The 20,148-nt window shown below is 31.6% G+C and overlaps 1 non-coding gene and 1 pseudogene across 1 annotated transcript; both read right to left on the reverse strand.

The window, feature by feature from the left end:
* Positions 1 to 8,961: 8,961 nt before the first annotated feature.
* LOC124944146 lies at positions 8,962 to 9,054 on the reverse strand. The gene has a single exon (XR_007099807.1). It is a non-coding gene; the product is annotated as a small nucleolar RNA Z122 (small nucleolar RNA).
* A 3,427-nt stretch (positions 9,055 to 12,481) lies between these two features.
* On the reverse strand, positions 12,482 to 14,138 carry LOC124943316 (annotated as a pseudogene).
* Positions 14,139 to 20,148: the final 6,010 nt, after the last annotated feature.

Raw genomic sequence — 20,148 nt, forward strand, 5'->3', positions numbered from 1 at the left:
AGATGAGTAAAGCTTCATGAACATCAATCTATCAAGCTAGCAAAAATTCTAGCTATCTCACGATGTCTGTCAAATAACTAGAACTAAATATACACGTACATTCAGACTAATTAGATACGCATTCGGGACTATGATCATGAAGGACGTCAACCCTCTAGCTATCTACATAGTTGGTCTACGAACTATAGTGTTGTAAGATTAATGTAGAATTTTCAATCGATTCAAAAGACAATGAAAACTGAATTCGATAGTTCACGCAGCTAGTCTTTCAGACTATATTAGCATGAAATTAATGTATGTATAAACGTTCATCCGCACAAAGACGTTAAATTTTCAATTATCTCGTATAAATAGTTTGACCATGATAGTTTGAGATCAATACACCACAATCATTCCACAGAATAATGAAAATTTATGATATATCCCACGTAGTTGATTCTTAGACTATTGTAGCGTGAGATTAAGACACTCTTTTTCATTAATCCAAAAGATGACGTTAACCTCGTGTAGTGTTTTGTAATGTGTCGATAGCAATGCTCAAATGAAAGATTTGGGTCATTAGAACACCTTGACAGAAGATAAATAATGATCTTATCATATTTTACAAACGAAACAAGACTTTTCAAGGTTTAGGTATCACCAATTATGTGTACGTAAAATTTTATTTATAAAATATTATAATGTTTTTCTTTTAAAACAAGTCTAAAATTTATAAATTATGTTCTTTGCAAATGTGATATATATAATGTAGTTAAACCAGCCACTTTTGAATTCCATTAGCCTTAACTATAGCCAAGAGTTGGTTGTTACACCATGTTGATATTAATAATGCATTTTTGCATTGTCACTTAGAAAAGGAGTGTACATGATACATCCCCTTGGTTATAAAGGGGATACATCAAATAAGGTATGTAAACTTATGAATTTTTTTTTTTAGAAATGGCTTATGTTATTAATTAAAAAAACCCGAAAAAGGTAAAAGGAGTAGAAGAGATGAAATTGAGCTTACAACAATTTGCTCAAAGCCAACACACGATGGCCATGAGAAATCCACAATTGGCCTAAGAAACACACACAGACATAAAATCAAAGTACAAAAGTAAATAAGAAATGAAACTAGCAATCAATCAAATAAAACAAGACGATAGGGGTTGATTTCCTATGACTCATCTCTCTTGTATTTGCCATTGTTCTTTCTTTCCTTCTTCTAGTCACCTTTAGGTCTTTTGGGGATATATTTCTGGTTAGAGTTCCGGCTTCTTCGTCTTTGTTAGCTTCTCTTGTCACTTTTTTCATTTTGGGCTTGAGTTTGGAGTTGAGCGTATGAGTTGTTTCCCTTAAGGTTATTTCTTTGACAACGTTGCGGCTTTCTTTAGTTTCGGACCTCATGGTTTTCGAGATGCTCTAGCTTTCGCTATCATCCACGTCGACGTCGGGCTTTTCGAACCTAATTAGTGGGAAAAGGGTCTCGGTTTCAGGCTCGGTGGGATCGGGATCGGTTTAGTTCTCATTCACGTGTTAGTTGTGGCTTTCATTTTCTTTAAGGATTTCGATATAGTATTTCTTGACCACTTTGACATTCTTTTGTTCAGGGGTGGCCACGGGCTTCTGTTGCTTTTCTCCGTCCTCTTTTTCCGGTTACTCGTACATGACATCAATGGTGGTTATGTTTCCGTTACGGCATCTTATCTCGAAATTTTCCGATTTTGTACTCGTTGAGTTAATCTCAATGCAAATGCGGGCAAACATGACCCGTTCAAACGAGTCAAAGTCAAGATTGAGCTTAAGCGGCTTTCCAATGAGTCTGGTGAGGTAGGCAAGTGCTTTGAAATTATAAAGGTGTTGTGGGATATTTCTCAGTCTCACCCACATTTGTTCAAATTGTGGCGGTTTGCTATTGATGTCCATTTATTCATTCCATTTGGTGAGCTTGAAATATAAGCTGAACATGAAGGTGAAATCTGAGTCGGCGATGGTTTGGGCTTCGGGCTCCGTGCCAAAAGTGAGGAAGAAATAACCAAATTCATTGACTTTGACTTTTTTTAGTCCTTTTTCGCTCCATTGTCGGAAAAAGGGCGACCTTGATTGCTCAGAATGGGGCCTTGTGGGTGCCCTGAAGTAACTGACGACAACTCCCTTCTAGGGCTGCAAATGATCCGAGTCGAGCTCAAGCTTGCTGAAGCTCGAGCTCGACTCGATTAAGTATTTATTAGCTCGACTCGAACTCAAGCTCAAAGGAGCTTATAAATTTGAGCTCGAGTTCGAATCGACTATATTACCTACAAGCTCGGCTCGACTCGAAATTTGAACAAAAATTTAATTTTTCAAGCTCAAACTTGAGCTCGAACTCGAACTCGATTCGAGCTCGAACCAAATTTATTTATAAAATTAAAATATCAAACTTTCATACATATTAATAATTTAAAACATGACATTTCAAAATTAAAATATGAAACAATCATAAATATTCAAAATTCTAAAACATAATAATCCAAAACATTAAATCGCCATCATTAATCAAAATTCTAAAATTTAAAATTTAAAAATTAAAATACAAAATTATAAAAATTGTTTGAACATTCAATATATTAATCTTTTTAACCCATGTTTTTTTTTTAGAACGTTTAACTCATGTTCTTCCATTATAGCACACGTATAACTACCTACATTCAATAATATGAAATGTTTAATCTTAAAATTAATTAATATAAAAAATACATGTTAAAACACATAACTAAAATAACAACAATTTATTATTTTTTTATTATAATATATATTATTAATCTTATAAACTATTTTTTTTCTCACATATTATATATAATATATATATCATTTTTTCTCCCTGTATTATATATAATAAATATATTAACTTTTTTTTCTCTTTAAATATTATATATATTATACTTTTATTATATAAAATATATTAACATTTTTTTATCTCTTTCAATATTATATATAATAAACATTTTTTATATATAATATATTAACTATTTTTATCCGTAAATAATTATATATTATAATATACTATTATTATATCCATAATATTTATTTTTATTATATATAATATATTAACCTTTTTTTATCTCTTTTCAATATAAAATATAATATATTTTTATTATAAATAAAATATTAACCATTTTTATTTATTTTTATACTAAACTAATTATTATATCTTAATATTATTTTTATTATATATAATATATTAACCATTTTTTATCTCTATATATATACTTTTATTATATTTAATTTATTAAAAAAAATATTTCTTATAACCATTTAGTATTATTCTATATATTCATCCAACTTACTTAAATCTAAGTTTATCATAATACATGAAAAAAAAAAGATATATAAGCATAAATTTCTTGTAATACATGAAAAAAAAGATAAACAAGACTTATCTTACCACTAAGTTCACCAATAAAATAGATTTTCCTTTCTTTGTTGCTGGATTTTCTTAAGGTAAAAAAAAATCAATAGATTTAATTACCTGTAAGCCTCTTCTGAATGAAATCGATGTAAAGACGAAAAAAAGAAGAAAATGAATAGATGTAGAATGAAAAATATGTGAAGACTGAAGAATAAGAGACTAAGAGCTAAAGAAATTGTGAAGAATGAATGAAGAAAAAATTAAGAGTGAAAGAACGGTGAAAAGTGAGGATAGAAATGGTGAAGATGGAAGAGAAAATAAAAAAAAAATGAAAGAAAAGGCATGGAAAAGAAAATGAAGAAAAAATGAAAGAAGAGGCATTAGATGAAGAAGGTTAGTTTAGATGAGAATGAAAGATGAGGCAATTAAATGAAGAATATTAGGTTTGATGAAAAGTCGTATATGTTAGAAATTAGGGTTTTATTTATGGATTATGGCCTTCATATGGGCTTTAAAGAGAAAGAGAGGGAAAAAATATATTATTTGAGTTTTAATATTAAATAAAAAAATTATATATTCTATACTTAGGCTCGAAAAAGCTCGACAAGCCATCGAGCAAACATTATATGAGCTCGAGCTCGACTCGAATTTTAAACGAGTCGGCTCGAGCTCGGCTCGAGCTCGGCTCGAGCTCGGTCAAAGTCAAGCTCAAGCCGAGCTTTGATCGAGCGGCTCACAAGTGGCTCACGAGTAGCTTGACTCATTTGCAGCCCTACTCCCTTCCAATCGTTGACGCATCCCTCTTCAATTTCTAGGGGGAGTTTGATTTGTAGCAGGTGTTCGAGCATTTTAATTTTTAAGATAAAATCCACATTAAGCTTGCCTCCATTAGCTGTTCCATTTTTTCCCCAAATCTTATTGGTTTGCCATGTTCGGTTTGCGTTTGTTTGTGTAGTGTAGACATAGATTTTGAGGCACTTGTAGAACTCTATCATGACACTAACCGACCATAGAACGATTTCATCGTATTCGACTTTATTGAATGAGTTCTAATCTTGCTCGAATCGGATTTTGAATTGGAAAATGATTTGCTCGCTCCTTTCATTGGTCATGACAAGTTCTTGCCTTTGGAACTAGGCGAGGGACTTGAGAATTTAGTTCAGAATGCCCGCCAGATTTGCGATTTCATTTCGTCCCATAATTTATAACTTATCGGGAATTTGAGCAGTCGGGGTGAGGATATGGTGACATGCCGTAGTGGCTGAGGTGAGCCCGACTGAAAAAATAGGATCGTGACTGGTCAGGGTGGCAGCGACATGGCCTGTCGAAAGAGTAGTATTGCTGGTTTAGTTGACAGTAGTCAGGCCGGTCGGGGTGGAGACTACATTAACAGTTAGGGGAGGGGGATCATGGGCGGTTGGGAGATGAGCCGGGAGACGAGCGCGATTGGTTGACAGACCAGCCATGTGACTAGTCGATGCAGTAGTTGGATTGAAGGCAGCGTCATCTGCATCAACAGTGTAGACAACTAGAAGAAATTGCAGCCCTTTCAGCCAATTTCTCCAAACTTTCATTATTTTTCCTTATGTTTTTAGGTTGGTTGAGGAGGCTGGTCTAGCAGAGACGGGTCAAACGGAGGCTGGTTAAGAGGATGCTAGTCGAGCGTAGGCTCATCGTGGCTTAGCTGCGCAATAAACAGCCAAATTCCTTAGCAAACAACAACAATTCAGACCTGAAGTAGAAATCAACAACTGTAATCTACAACATCAGATGACAACAAAGGAGCTAGCAAAAACCACCTAACATAGACTAGCCTAATTGAGAATCAAACTGCACAGTAAACGACAACCAACAGATCCCCAAAAAAGCAGCCAAAAGAAACCAAAAACAATAGGCAAAGTCAACTACACAACAAAACGACGCTAGACAATATCATGTCGTCCGTGCAGATCGGGCCGTGCCGCCTGTGCTTATTGTGTCTCACGTGTTGTGTCGTCTGTGCCGATCGCGCTTACTTTGATCAATGCTAATTTATGTGTCAATTTTATGACCTCCGACTCAAGACAATATTGTGTCGCCTATGCCGAATCTGTCGTGAATGTGTTTATCGTGACGTTGTGCCGATCGCGCTTCCTTAAAAATCGTGGATGTGTCTATCATGTCAACTATGCCAATCACACTTTCTTAAAAATCTTTAGAATTTCTCTCTTTCTAGGATTTTGACTATTGTTGAGTTTTATTTTATAATTCAACTAATGAAAAAGTTTATATAGGCTTGATCAGACATCAAGAGTTTAGTTTTATCCTGTTTTGATTGTTGGATCAGACATTCAAAGTTTGTAGTCTCTTTAAAGACTTTCACCACAACTATTTTACTATTTTTTGGATTTAGGATGAGAATTTTTTATTTTAATCAATGAAAATATGCAATAGATATTGTGAAAGACTGTAATCAAGTCTTAAACTGTGCAATGACAATGAAAAATTATGATGCTCAAGATCGATACAAGGCTAGTTGAACGACAGTTATATCTTGATTTTACTAGACTATATATTACTTATGTTGTACAACTAAGCCAATTCATGCTCTCTTAGATGGGTAAAGTAACATAAAAATACTAATTTTTACATTGAAATGTTAATTCTATGAAATTTCAAATTTATTGTGATGTTGATTGGGATTCTTGTTCAAACTTTCTTGAATAAATAATCTCTTAAAAAAACCAAGAAACAAAATATAGTAACGTACTTATATCTTGATTTTGAATTTACTCCTCAATTGTCAATTCTTTTATTGTTTGATTAGAAACAAGTTAAAAGAAAGATTTATCACCCCCAAAATATATTCATACTTCACAAATTACAGACATTTATGATGGTTCTTCATGTTCCAAGTTGGGCTTACTGAATTTCCATCAAACTCCACATTGAGGGAATGTTGAATATAGATTGCTCTCTTATTTGGCATCTGGCTTGATTGTTAGAAATTCAGGCAGTTAGAATATACTTTATGCTTCTTTGTATAGACGATTATGCCCTAATTTCTATTTAAAAGAAATGTCTTAAATAATAAGTAATTTTTCAAATAATCATCTTCATCAATGTTATCTCCTAGTCTTCAGAATCGAGAATATTGTTAGGGTGTGTTTGATGATGGGGAATTGGAATTGGAATTGGCATTGGAATTCTAATTCCAATTCCATGAGAATTGGCATTGAATTACAATTCAATTCCTATGTTTGGAAAAATGATAGAATTGTAATTCAATTCCAATTCCTATGTTTGGGAAAATGATAGAATTGTAATTCAATTCTAATTCCAACGTTTGTAAAATAAAATATCGGTTCAAAATGTTAACTTTTAAAATATGTTTTGACGTTTTGGCACGTTTAATACGTTTTTGACATTTTTTCACATTTTCACACGTTTTTCACGTTTTCCACACGTTTTAACACGTTTTTCACATTTTCACAGATTTTTCACGTTTTTCACACGTTTTAACACGTTTTACACGTTTTTCACGTTTTTCACGTTTTTCAAACGTTTTTCACGTTTTTCAAACATTTTTCACGTTTTTCACATGTATTTCACGTTTTTCACACTTTATTCACGTTTTCACGTTTTCACACGTTTTAACACGTTTTTCACATTTTTCACATTTTCACACGTTTTTACACGTTTTCACGTTTCTTACACGTTTTAATACGTTTTCACATTTTTCACACATTACAACACGTTTTTCACGTTTTTCACACATTTTTCACGTTTTTCACACATTATTCACACGTTTTCACACATTGTTCATGTTTTCACATTTTTAACACGTTTTTCACGTTTTTCACATGTTTTAACATGTTTTTCACGTTTTCAAACGTTTTCACGTTTTTTACACATTTTAACACGTTTTTCACACGTTTTTCACGTTTTTCACACATTTTTCACACGTTTTCACACGTTTTTCACGTTTTCACATTTTTCACACGTTTTAACACGTTTTTCACGTTTTTCACGTGTTAAACGTGTTAAAACGTGTTAAAACATGTGAAAAACGTGAAGACGTGAGAAACGTAAAAAACATGTGAAACGTGTCAACAACGTGTTAAAAACGTTTTAAACGTGTTAAAAACATGAAAACGTGTCAAAAACGTGTTAAACGTTCCAAACATGTGAAAAACGTGTTAAACATGCCAAAACGTGAAAAACGTGTTACACGTGTCAAAAATGTGGTAACGTGTCAAAAACGTAAAAAAAGTGTTAAATGTGTTAAAAACGTGAAAACATGTTAAACGTGTCAAAACGTAAAAAAATGTGTTTAATGTGTCAAAAACGTGAAAACGTGTCAAAAACGTGTTAAACATGTGAAAATCTTGTTAAACGTGTCAAAACGTGTTAAACGTGTCAAAAATGTGGTAAACGTGTCAAAAACGTAAAAAAATGTGTTAAATGTGTCAAAAACGTAAAAAAATATGTTTAATGTGTCAAAAACGTGAAAAACGTGTTAAATGTGTCAAAACGTGTTAAACGTGACAAAAACGTGTTAAACGTGTCAAAAACGTGTTAAACGTGTTAAAAACGTGAAAATCATGTTAAACGTGTCAAAAACGTGTTAGATGTGTCAAGAACGTGAAAAACGTGTTAAACGTGCCAAAAATGTATTAAACGTGCCAAAAACGTGTTAAACGTGCCAAAATATGAAAATATGTTAAACGTATTAAAAACGTGTAAAACGTGTTTAATGTGTGAAAAACGTGTTAAATATGTCAAAAACATGAAAAACGTGTTAATTTGGAATTACAATTCCGACCTAAAAAGATAGGAATTGAGAACTATCAAATTACACTACATTGAATTCCATTGGAATTCTAATTCCAATTCCAATTCTTAATATTAAAGTGTCTAACAAACATAAGAATTGGAATTGGACCCTCCAATTCCAATTCCAATTCCAGGGCTATCAAACACACCCTTATGGTTTTTTTTTGGAAATTGATCAAAAAAAGCAGGAAAACAAAAAAAAAAAAGGTTGATCCCAAGACTTCATAAAGAAAACGTTCCAATATAATTAAAGATGTAGAAACAATTTGGAAGAAGGAACGAGAGATCTCAGATCGAAACGTTCTTTCTTTTCAAACTGTTGCGATTGAAGGAGAGGAAACGGCAGAAGAACGAAGATCATTCAATCTAACCAATCTCCGTCTCAATCAACTATGTTTTTCTTTGCGCCCTTGTCTGAACCGAAATGAATAACGACCACAATTAAGCAGTCAATCTTTACGATTATTCGAGGGCGTAACATCTGAAAATCTACAAATAAACAATTGTAAGACGATGCTTAGAGGATATTCAGTGTAATCAAACGTGAAGATCCAATCAAAACACAGCCTTAAGATTACTATCTGCATCCTAACTAAGCCAAATACGAAACAAACTCTCCTATAATTGGAGAAATTCATAAGGCTACTCAAAGAGGCATTTAGATAAAACAATCAGCAACTAGTGAAAATGAATCAAAATAGAAAACTTTGACTACCTATAATATGCAACTGCGGATGAAATGATTTTGAAAAGAAATGGAGAAATTTTTAGATGAATCAGGGATCAGACTGACGTGCAAAATGATTCGATTCAGCAGAGCTCAGATCTTGAGCCTAAGCTAATAGCGAAGTTTAGCATCATCTCCCAAAACACAATCATAATAAGAAATAAAAAAAAAAAATCTTTGAATCGTATAGAGATGAATTGGGAGAGAGAATGTTATCTAGGTTTAAATAGATGTGACAGAGTTCCCTAGGGTTCACGTTCGGCTGATTAATGGGCCAGGCTTACATTATAATTTAAATAAATGAAAGGCCCAAGAGCTTGTTTTTGGTTTTCTTTTGATTTTTATGAGTTCAGTAAAAAAAAAAATAAAGGGATTTTTTGTGGGAAAAGAAGTTGTACTTTTGAAAAGAAATTAAAAAAAAAACTATATATCAAATGATCTCCAAATGTTATTTTAAGAATTAACTTTTATTTATTTTTGATTAAGAGTGTTGTTAAAATATATTAAAAGAATAATGAACAACTTTCTTAATTCAAAAAGGAGAATATAACTTTAGAGATATACTTATTTACTATTTCTTATAAAATGATCTTTAAAATTATTTATAATATCTTAAGACATATTCTATATTCTTTCATAATCTCATCTAATAGCCTTTCTAAAAAAATTAAAGGTATCGTTCAAAATTATATCCTAAAAAATAACTTTTTTTTTACGAATAAAATAAATCTGAGGTGAAAAAATAACTATTTACTTCAAATCAATATGTTTAATGAAAATAAATGAATTGAACTTCATTAAAGGTGTGACATGATCTCAATTAGTGCATTTTCACTAGTTCAATCTAACATTTATCAATCAATTGAGCATTGTTACATGTCATCAAACCACTTACCACTTACCACTTAGATTGCATAGGACGAATGACTGGCTTTTACCATTATTCTATTTGTTGTCTTGTTGGAATTCATTGTTGAGAAATTTGAGAATGCAAAACTTTCAAAAACAATTTTGAAGCCATATCTATACTGAAAAGGGACTTATGGTGCTCAAATCTTCCCTTCGCATATAATATTCTCATTATGAGTGAAACAAACAATTCTATCATTAAAACTTTGAATGATATCTTTGTTGTGATTTCTTCCCTTTTGGATCAAGAGAATGATTGAGAAAATATTGTATTACTTTTTTTCAAACTTATTAGAGGGAGCAACAGTAGCTACAAATCTACAATAAATCTCATTAAAAGCTCCAAAATGTGTAAATACTTAGTATTTTTACTGCCTTATTCAGTTAAGACTAAGACTTCATTATTGATAAAGATGAAAACTTACCAAGCTCAAAATTATTAATTATCTCAATTATTTTTAGCAAGAACACATAAAAATGTCCTACAAGCTATTCCAACATATATTATGTAGGGCCAGCTTAGGGGCAAACCCAGCTAACCCTTGAATTAGGGCAGTCCCAATCCGTGCAACAACTTACAATAATTATATTGGGTCCTTTTAAAAACACTTAACCACGGGTCAGTCAAGTTTCTAGTTATGATCCTATTTAGAATCAGAAATTGGAACGGCCGAAGTATATCTCTCATTCTCTTAATTATATCAAAATATGTAAATATGTCATTGGTTAAAGTATAATATAATATATTTGTGAGATATTATTGATAATATCAATATTATATTATTTAACTTCTTTATATATCAATTACAATGTCTATATAATAGACATATTTTAGATAACCATAAATAATAATTTAATACAATTTCTCTCTTTTTAGTTTAACATAGTATTAGAGCCTTATTATCATTATTGAGTTAATCAAGTAATAGTCTTTCGCTGCCTCCATCAATGGTTACCTTAACCATTGATGGAGGGCTCTAATCATTTATTATTAATATTATTTTTTGTGGGTGGTCTTAAGAAACTTATTTGGGGTTTTATATTTATTTGAGTGGATTTGTTTTCGTCTAGTTGGATTGGGGATTTTGGTAGCTCGGTAGAAATGAGTTTGGTTGTTTTGTTCTTAAGTGAGGAGGGTAACTTGGATGGATCAAACGTTAATTTGGTTGAATTAGCTGGTTTAGAAGAATGTTGGTTTTATTATTTATCTTGGAGGAGAGGAAATCAGAAGTGAGTTTTTGAAACTCGGTTTGATTGATTTTTCTTTGATTGATTTTAGTTTTGGTTGTTTTGTTGAGTATAGAAAGTTGAATTTGGTTTGGTGTTTCCCTATGCTTGTGAAACTTGGTTTGATTGATTTTAGTTTTGGTTGTTTTGTTGAGTATAGAAAGTTGAATTTGGTTTGGTGTTTCCTTATGTTTGTGAAACTTGGTTTGTTTGGTTTTGGTTTTGGTTGTTGTTGAAAATAGGGAGTTGAATTTGATTTGGGTTTTCCCTATGTTTTTTACTTGGTTTGGGTTTTTCCCTAAATTTGTAAAGTTTGTTTTGATTGGTTTTGGCTTGATTTGGTTTGGTTGTTGTGGGTTGTTGATTTCAGTTTGTTTTTTTGGAGGAGTTTGTGAAACTTGATTTGATTGGTTTTGGTTTGATTGATCTGAATAAAAAAAAGTTATTTTTTGGTGGATGGTCAATGGATTTGGAAGAATAGAGAAGAAAAAGAAGAGAAGAAAATTAAGAATGATACGTAACTTCTTATTGTTTGCGTTTGCGTTATCTGGAACACGGGGGGACGGTTGGGACGTGGCCATAAGGGGCTTTATGATACAATCAATAATTCAATTCATTTTCAATTTGCGTTTTCTGACTGTTAAACTCTCAATCTTATTGTTGTTGCATTGTGAGTTTGAGTGAGATGCTAGAGTAAAATATAATATATTTATAAGATATTATCACAATATTATAAATTGTGATAATATCAATATTATATTATTTAGTTTCCTTATATGTCAATTATAATGTCTTTATAATAGACATAATCTATGTAAGCATAAATAACAATTCAATACCATTTATCTTTCTTTATTTTTACCTAATTTATTTTGTTTGATTGAAGTAGCTAAATCATCTTTATTTATTTTAAGTCTTTAACATGTTAATTTTTATTTTTTTCCTCATATTTATCTCTTTCATTTAGACGTCAATCTCTTTTTTTCTCTTGTACAAATTTATGAAGGTAGACGGTATATCTTACCATTATTTTATCTTAGAAACATTTTATCTTATCATTCTTTTATAATTTAGTTACATTGAGAGTACTTAGATTTCTGAGCAATCAATAAAAACATGTCATATCTTCTTAAAATGAAAATCGATTAGACTAGAACGGACATTTTTCGGGTTATTATTAATTAGTATTAAAAATATTAAATATTATGAAAGATTATCTTAAAAAATAAATTACAATAGAAACTCGATAAATTAATACTCGATTATTTAATAAACTCTCTAAGATAATATTTTTGGCCGGTCCCGACTCGGAGAGAGGGTGCTAAATTAATAATTCGCTAAAATTATAAGATAATACATTTTTGATAATTTCTTTAGACCCCATATAAAATATAAATTAATAATCCTTATATATAGAATATTACATGAATGGTTTATGAAGGTTTCTTGAAAAATGACTCAATTGTCTTTTGTTTTTTTGTTGAAATCAATTTCCCCTTGAATGTCGTCTCCAATTTTCCTTAGCATGGTAAGAACTTCTGGTGTTGTTTTCTCATAGCTCAACAAGAAATTGTTCAATGTGATTTTTGCTTTAATAGCTTCGTTTCGCGAAGGGGCTCCATTGTAAAACTTTTATCATCTTCTTCATCGATATCATCTCTATTAATTCCAATAGCGATTTCAATAATTTCTTCATCAGTCAACAACTATGCAACTACATTTTCTTCTGGGTAAGTCAGAACATCCTCGACATCCATTGCATTGCGATAACCCAACTCTTTGATCAAATTCTGGAGTTCTTGAGTGCTTTCACCACCTTCATCTGAGTTCTCAAAAGTCATGTTATCTGTTGATCGAAGTTTATAATGACGAAAGCAGTTCGCAATTGTATTTGTACAAATATCCATAGTCCATGCTGAAATTGCAAGATTCATTGCATCTAACACATTTATTTTTGCTAGATTTGGAACCCCTAATTCATAACCCTCCAAAAGACTTCTATAAAATCGACGACGATAATGCATCTTAAAAGCTCGTATGATCCCCGCGTCACAAGGTTGAATTTTTGAAGTTGTGTTTGGTGGCAAAAAAAATAATTCAACATTTTGTAATCCTTCAATAATTTTTGGATGAGTAGAGCAATTATCCACAATCAAGAGAATTTTTTTTCCAACCATTTTTTTATCAAGTTGGCGAACATATTCTTCAAATAAAACACTAGTCATCCAAGCTCGTTTGTTAGCACGGTACTCACAGTTCAAACTGTTCAAGTTTACATTCTTCAAGCACCTTGGTTTAACATATTTCCCAATAATCCATAAAGGAAGTTTTTCCGAACCGTCCTCATTACATCAAATAGAAATAGTTAGTCTTTCCTTGTCTTGTTTTTTCCTTTCAAGCTGCATTGTTGTAAGGAAATGATCCGGTTGAAGTCTAAAAAACAAACCTGTTTAAGATCAAAACATGTAAATAATTACATCACTAAAGTACAAAATATAAAATAAAATACAGGGTTGATTTCGTTAATAAAAAAACAAACATGTTTCATTCATATTAAAGATGTCTTTCATTTCAAATTGATCAACTTTGTATCTTATGGATTTTAATTTATCCTCCATACCCTCCATTTCAACAGATCCACCCTCTCCGAAACGCCGTAAATTTTTAATTCCATATCTTGCTTTGAACTTTCCAAGCCAACCAATAGAAAAAGTAAAGTTTGGAGCATCCACTGGATACATATCTTTCATGAACTTTTTCGCCTTCTCGATGATTAGTTCACCTGTCATATTCACATGTTCTTGATATTGAAAAATCCATTCATAGAGAGATTTTTCTAGGTCAGGAAATTTTGCCAGTTTGTGTCGCTTAACATAGCCTCTTTCGGGAGCAAGCGAGAGATACTCTAAAGACCGCTTAATTGTATTCGATATTGTCGCTTGACTCATGTGCAAACCATAGTTACTATGAACCCATTCTTGCAATTGATTTTGAGTGAGACTTGGATTATCCTTGTTTGTGCTTGCATAATGCTCTTTGAATCTTGTCTGTCATTGTTGGTTTTTTCACACCTTTAAGATGGAAAGCCATGTTATGTGTATGATTTGTTTGTGTTAACCTACAATATTTTGATCTTTTTTATATAGAAAATATTTTTAATGTCCATAAAGTGATACATTGAACACAAGAAACATAATTAGGTGGGAGATTGAAAGTTTCTTTCAAATTGGGCCATTCATTTGATATACAGTACATGCATTGTATACAATAATTAAGTGGAAGCTTGGTGTTTGTAAACTAAGTATTTTACTATAAATTAATAAAATATTAATTAATATATAAATTAATAATTATTAATTTATCGATTAATTAACAACTCTTTTAATTAATAAATTTTGGTCGTCCCAAGTCTATTATTGTATAGAGTTTCTACTGTACTTTTATTGTATAATTCAATTATAATTAAATATTATTATTATTTTTAATTAAATAAAGAAAAATATAATTTGAAACTATAAATAACTATAATAAATATAAATTTATATACATATTAACCAACTTATAAATTAAAAATAAAAATTATAAATTAAAAAATAATTTTCAAATTTAACTAGAAATTCATCTAGTTAGTTTTATCGATTTCTCATTCAAATTCAGATCCATTTTCAATATCAAACCTAGAGCCAATTCAAAAAAAAATAATAATTTTCTCTCTTCTCTTTTTCTTTCAGGAAATTTGATCAAAGGACCCTAAAAGGGTCTTATTTAAAAAATAACCTAGCCCAAAAACAATTTGAAAAACTAACTTTTTTTCAAAACATTTGACCATTTTACCCTTAATATATATTTTTTTTATTTCCATTTCTTTTTCTTTTTCCCCTTTTTTTCTCTTCTCTTCTTTCCCTCTTCTCTCACGGCAACTGCACTCCCGCTTCTCTCCCCCGACAACTGTGCTCCCGCTTTTCTCCCCGATACTAACTTCCATCATTCTCCGACGATCGCCAAGAAACGTCGGTTGCTTCCCCGCATCAGCGCAAATTCACCATTCACCCCTTGCATATTCAGATGATTTTTTATTTTTTCCCCGCTTTCATGCTGATTATGATAGGTTTTAGGTTTTTAGGGTTTTAGGTGAATATTTTTCTGAATGGTTTAAATGTCGTTTAAATGAGTATGAATTGTTATTATTCTGACTGAATGTGGGAGAATCTTTCTATATATTACGTCCCACGCAAATTGCATTCTTCGTGGGACGCAAATTAATTGCGTCCATTCTGAATGTGACTGAATATGTATATTACATTCGTAAACTATACTTTTCGTCGACGCAAAGTGCACAATTTGCGTAAGTGTTGTTTTCACTGACGTAAAGAGTTGTTTGCGCTGACGCAAAGTGTTAATTCTCCATTCAACTTCTTTTTCTCTTTTTTTGTCGGTCAATTTCATATTTGATTCCATTTTCACTCTCAACAGGTGTTGGAGCAACTGTGTAGCCAAACATCTATTTTCTCCGAAGGTAACTTTTCGCATTTTGTTTTAGGTTTACAAATATATGTCATGTTTTCTTATATTTGGCTATCGCTTCATGTTCCGTCTTGATCTCAATGATTTTTGACATTCTGTAGCTACATTTTGTAGAACTAGGGTTAGTCTTCTTGATTCTGAGGTCCTCGATGGTTTGTTTCATCTAGAAAACTTGTTATTCGCATAAATATGACATTTATTGTTCAGTTTTCATTGTTTATGTCCATATCTATGATAGTTTACTCATAAATTGTGAATGTGATTAGTATATTTTATATATCTTTTTGCATGTCGATTTGTTTGTCTGTTAACTAAGGATTTAACATAAATGTTTGTTTCTCTTGCATTTTCGTGCAGTTTAGTGAAGTTTATCCAGAATTGATCTGGTGAAATTTTGTTTGATTAATTCCTTATAAAAGTATTAGGCCTTTATTATGTAACTATTATCTTGTTTCTCATTTGTTTTCACTTTTGTTGTGGGATTATAAAGTGAATATGGTTATAAAAGGTTCTTATTCTAATGGAAAACAACATTGGATGTTCCCCTCTAGATGTCTTATTCTTTGATAATATATTCGTTTTCTTTGATAATGTCTACCCTAAAACTGATAACCAAACAATTTTAGAATGTAGATGTGTGATATAGTTGGTGTAATCTTTTCATGATTTTTAGTTTTCTAATAATACATTCATTTTTTTACTTACAGCGAATTTAAAGATCTGTTTGACTGTCTTAGTGAACATGGAAGAGAAGAGTTGGCTGGTGACTGGCTAAACTAAGTGCATATAAAAGAGGACCACAAAAAGAGCACCAATTAGTTTGGTGAGACTGGATGAGCCATATATTGATTATACTGAAATTCAATGTAATTTCCATTTTTTGCATTTTATTCAAGGAATACAAAGTCTATGTCCAAATTCATTTTTCCTATTAGATTCAAGTTATTTGGAATTTTTATTATTATTTAGATTTAATCTAATTAACCAACGTACATCAAACAAGCCCTTAATTTGTAATTAATATGAAAGGGGAAAGTAAAAGAATCATTAATCAAGAGAATATAATTGCTTAATCACACCACAAACTGATAATACAATTTTTGTTCAAATTCGACTTAAAAATTAGAAGAATCTGATAAACCAACCTTCATCTAATCACTCTTTTTTCTTATTAAAATACAAAAATTTGTCTTTATTAACCCAAAAAAATATAATGATATTTTTGTATTTTAACATAAAAATAAAAAACTATTTTTTTTTTTTAAATTATCAAACAAATTTTTTAGAAAAAACCCAAAAAATCACTTCCTCAAACAAACTAAGATAACTCCAAAAAAAAAAAATCTTGTCAAAATCATTAAAGCCTTAAATTGAAACCTGTCAAAAACAACATACCAAATATCAAACTTTTCATATGACAAATTTATTAGTAGCAAAGTGACCAGAAGAAACTGAACAATTTTATAGAAACAATTTAATTACTACATAACTCAAACCCTAAATCTGTGGCATCCTCAACTATACCCCCAACTCAATGACATAATCCAGAAAAGAAAAATGAATCCCATGCAAAAATTTGTTGAAATTGCATGAAATAACAATCAAAAATAGATTTAGCCCAATATTTTCAAATTCAAATAAAAAAAGAAAAAAATGGAATGTAACATAAATAAATCCCCCAAAAAATAATAAAACTCAATAACGACACACTATACCCCAACTCTAAACAATTATCAATCCATCGCTATTGCATCCTTGAATATGTTCAATTCATGGCGGATGCCTTTCCCAAAATTAGCCGTGATCAATTGTAATTCCTCACACCATGGATGAGATTAAGGACAGACACAACTCTACAAAAAAGAAATTCTTCAAACCAAAATAAATCATGAGATGATTCTTCACAGTTGATACATCGATAGTCTGACCCTCACTGCTGGCTCAAGAGCAGCCATGCATTTCTCCCAATCTTCATTCCCATGCAACTAGAGAAATCAACTAGAAACAGAAGGTACAAAAATAAACCTGATATTTCCCAAAAACAAACATTAAGTGTTGGAGAATGGTCTCCAATCATGGAGCCAATTCATCAGCTGCCTCCTGTAAATAAGATTGATCACAATTTAGGTTAGTTTTTCGAAAAAACATACATTTGATGTTTTTTTCCAGCAAAAACCTCTTCTAGAGTTGAAAAAGCTGAACAGGCAGTCTCTTGCACCCTCTTATTATCATCCAGCATTCTTCGAAGGAGCCCCATGAGAACTTTATCAAATTGCTCATGACAATCCAGCATGCTTCGTATCAAGGGAAACTTGTAATCTAAACGGGGAATTAAAAATGTGACAATCTGCACATTATATTTTGTTAAAAGATGTGAAAAATAAAGGAACATTTAGCTTACTATATGAGCAGAATAAATGGAAATTCTGAAGACAATAACTAAACTCAAAGACTATCCTAAGTACTTATACAAATCGAATAATAAACTCTCTCAAATCGAATAATACCAAGTATTGAACACGTGATTTGAACAAACTCAACCATCGAGCCACAATTTCATCTTATTATGATCCACGACAACATTATACAATAGAATGATAACAAGTTAAGCAAACAACTAACTTTTTTTTATCAATGTCAGGAATGTTGTATCGAACGCAAACTGCCGACGCAAACCGCATCTTGCACCAAACGCAAACCGCATCTTGCGCCGACGCAAACTAACTTTTATAACAAGGATTTTGTCCCATTTCTTGATGTTAATCGACCACTTCAGCTGTAATTACCTCGACTACTGCATTGCTTCTAGTATGAGAAGAAGTCTAGTGAAGCGTACTGTTCGACATCATGGTCCTCCACTCGGCTTGTGTAACTCATCTTTTGTATCAGCTTCTTCAATCGTCTTGCTATAGTTGCATGCGTGATCTCGTGGTCCGGCGAGGCGTCTTCCGGCGTTGCTTTGCAATCGTCGAGAGTAAGAGATTCGGGGAGGAAATCGGGGAAGCGAGAGGAAGGAAGCGGGAAAGGGAGAGCAATGGTCGCCCGGAGGAGAAGAGAGAAAAAAGAAATGAAAAAATGAGAGGAAAAGAGAAAGAAAATGTAAAAAAAGTAAGGGTAAAATGGTTAGAATTATTTGAAAAAAATTACTTTTGCAAAGTCTACCTTATGTGGGTTATGTTTGAGATGACCCCTCTTTTGAGGGTCATTTGCTCAAATTTCCTTCCCCTTCAGTCTTACTCTTTTTATGACTTAAATCATTCAGATATTATTTTTAGTCTGGAGCAACGCATTTTTGCGGGTGCCACTAATTCGACGTCCACTAATATCTTTATAATCTCTATTCACAAAATAATTAACTCTATTTCTCGTGATTTTTGTGAGACTTTGAGGAAAAAAATCAAAGCTTGGAGCTAATTCTATAAACTAACACTAAAAAAATGTTTAATTAATGAAGAATAATTAACGACGCATAATTAACATCGAAAATCGAAAATATGTGACGAATATTGCGACAGTATAATCCACGAAGAATATAGACCGTCGTAAATATTCATGAATAAAGAAAATTTTGTTATAAAAAATAAAGATATTTATATATGGTAACTAAAAGGTAAATTTAAGTTATAAAATCCGTAAATTAATTTAGACTATAATTTGGATGAATTTTACGATGAAAATATTTTAGCGTCGAAATATTTGTAGTTAGTCGAAAAAACCGTTGAAAATTCTTGTTGTGGAAAATTTGTCGCAAATTTTCGACGCTATTATCGACATTTTGTTCGACATTTGTTTGCATCTTAACTTTCGTCGCTGATGTCAAACATTATTTTTGGGGGTTAATCTGACATTCTTTCCTATGCATTCGACGAGGGGAACTTTATCTAGGGTTCGAAGGAGTGGGGGTTTGGATACTTTTACACAACTTTCCCGTTCTACCACTTTTATGCTAATTTCCTTTCACATTCACTACTATGTGTTCTTTTTTGTCGCATTCTATTTAGTGAAGAAGAAAAGAAGAGGACGAGAGAGGGGAAATGATATATTGTCGATAGAAGTTCTTGCTAGTGAGTTTTTGTTCTTTTCTTTCATATTTGTGGTATTGACTAATAAACAGAAAAATCATAGCTTAAGATCTGTGTTTTTGATAAATCTTCAAATATAAATGATGGGTTTTCTTTCTCTCAACTTTCAATTTCTAAATCTTCTTTATTGATTTTCCTTTAGTATTTTCCATATGGAGAATTGTGGTGATATAGATTCAAGTCTTCAAATCATTAGACACCTATCTTACAAACCCATCAACAAATCTACATGGTTTGATTTGAGAGTTTTCTATATCAGAATCTGTTGGGTCAAATTATTTTGACTAAGGGTCAAATCACTTTGACTAACGAAATTTTGATGATGAGTTTGTATAAAACTTAAACTAAGAGATCTAATTGTTTTTGGTGTAGGTGTATCGAAAACATGCTAAATTAGACTATGTCTGATTGAGGTTCATTAGACTTACTGGCTATTAGACGCATTAAGTTAGACGTGCAGTCTAACAGATGCGTAATTAGACGTGTAGTCTAAC

Source organism: Impatiens glandulifera, chromosome 6 (assembly GCF_907164915.1).
Source record: "Impatiens glandulifera chromosome 6, dImpGla2.1, whole genome shotgun sequence".
NCBI lineage: Eukaryota > Viridiplantae > Streptophyta > Magnoliopsida > Ericales > Balsaminaceae > Impatiens > Impatiens glandulifera.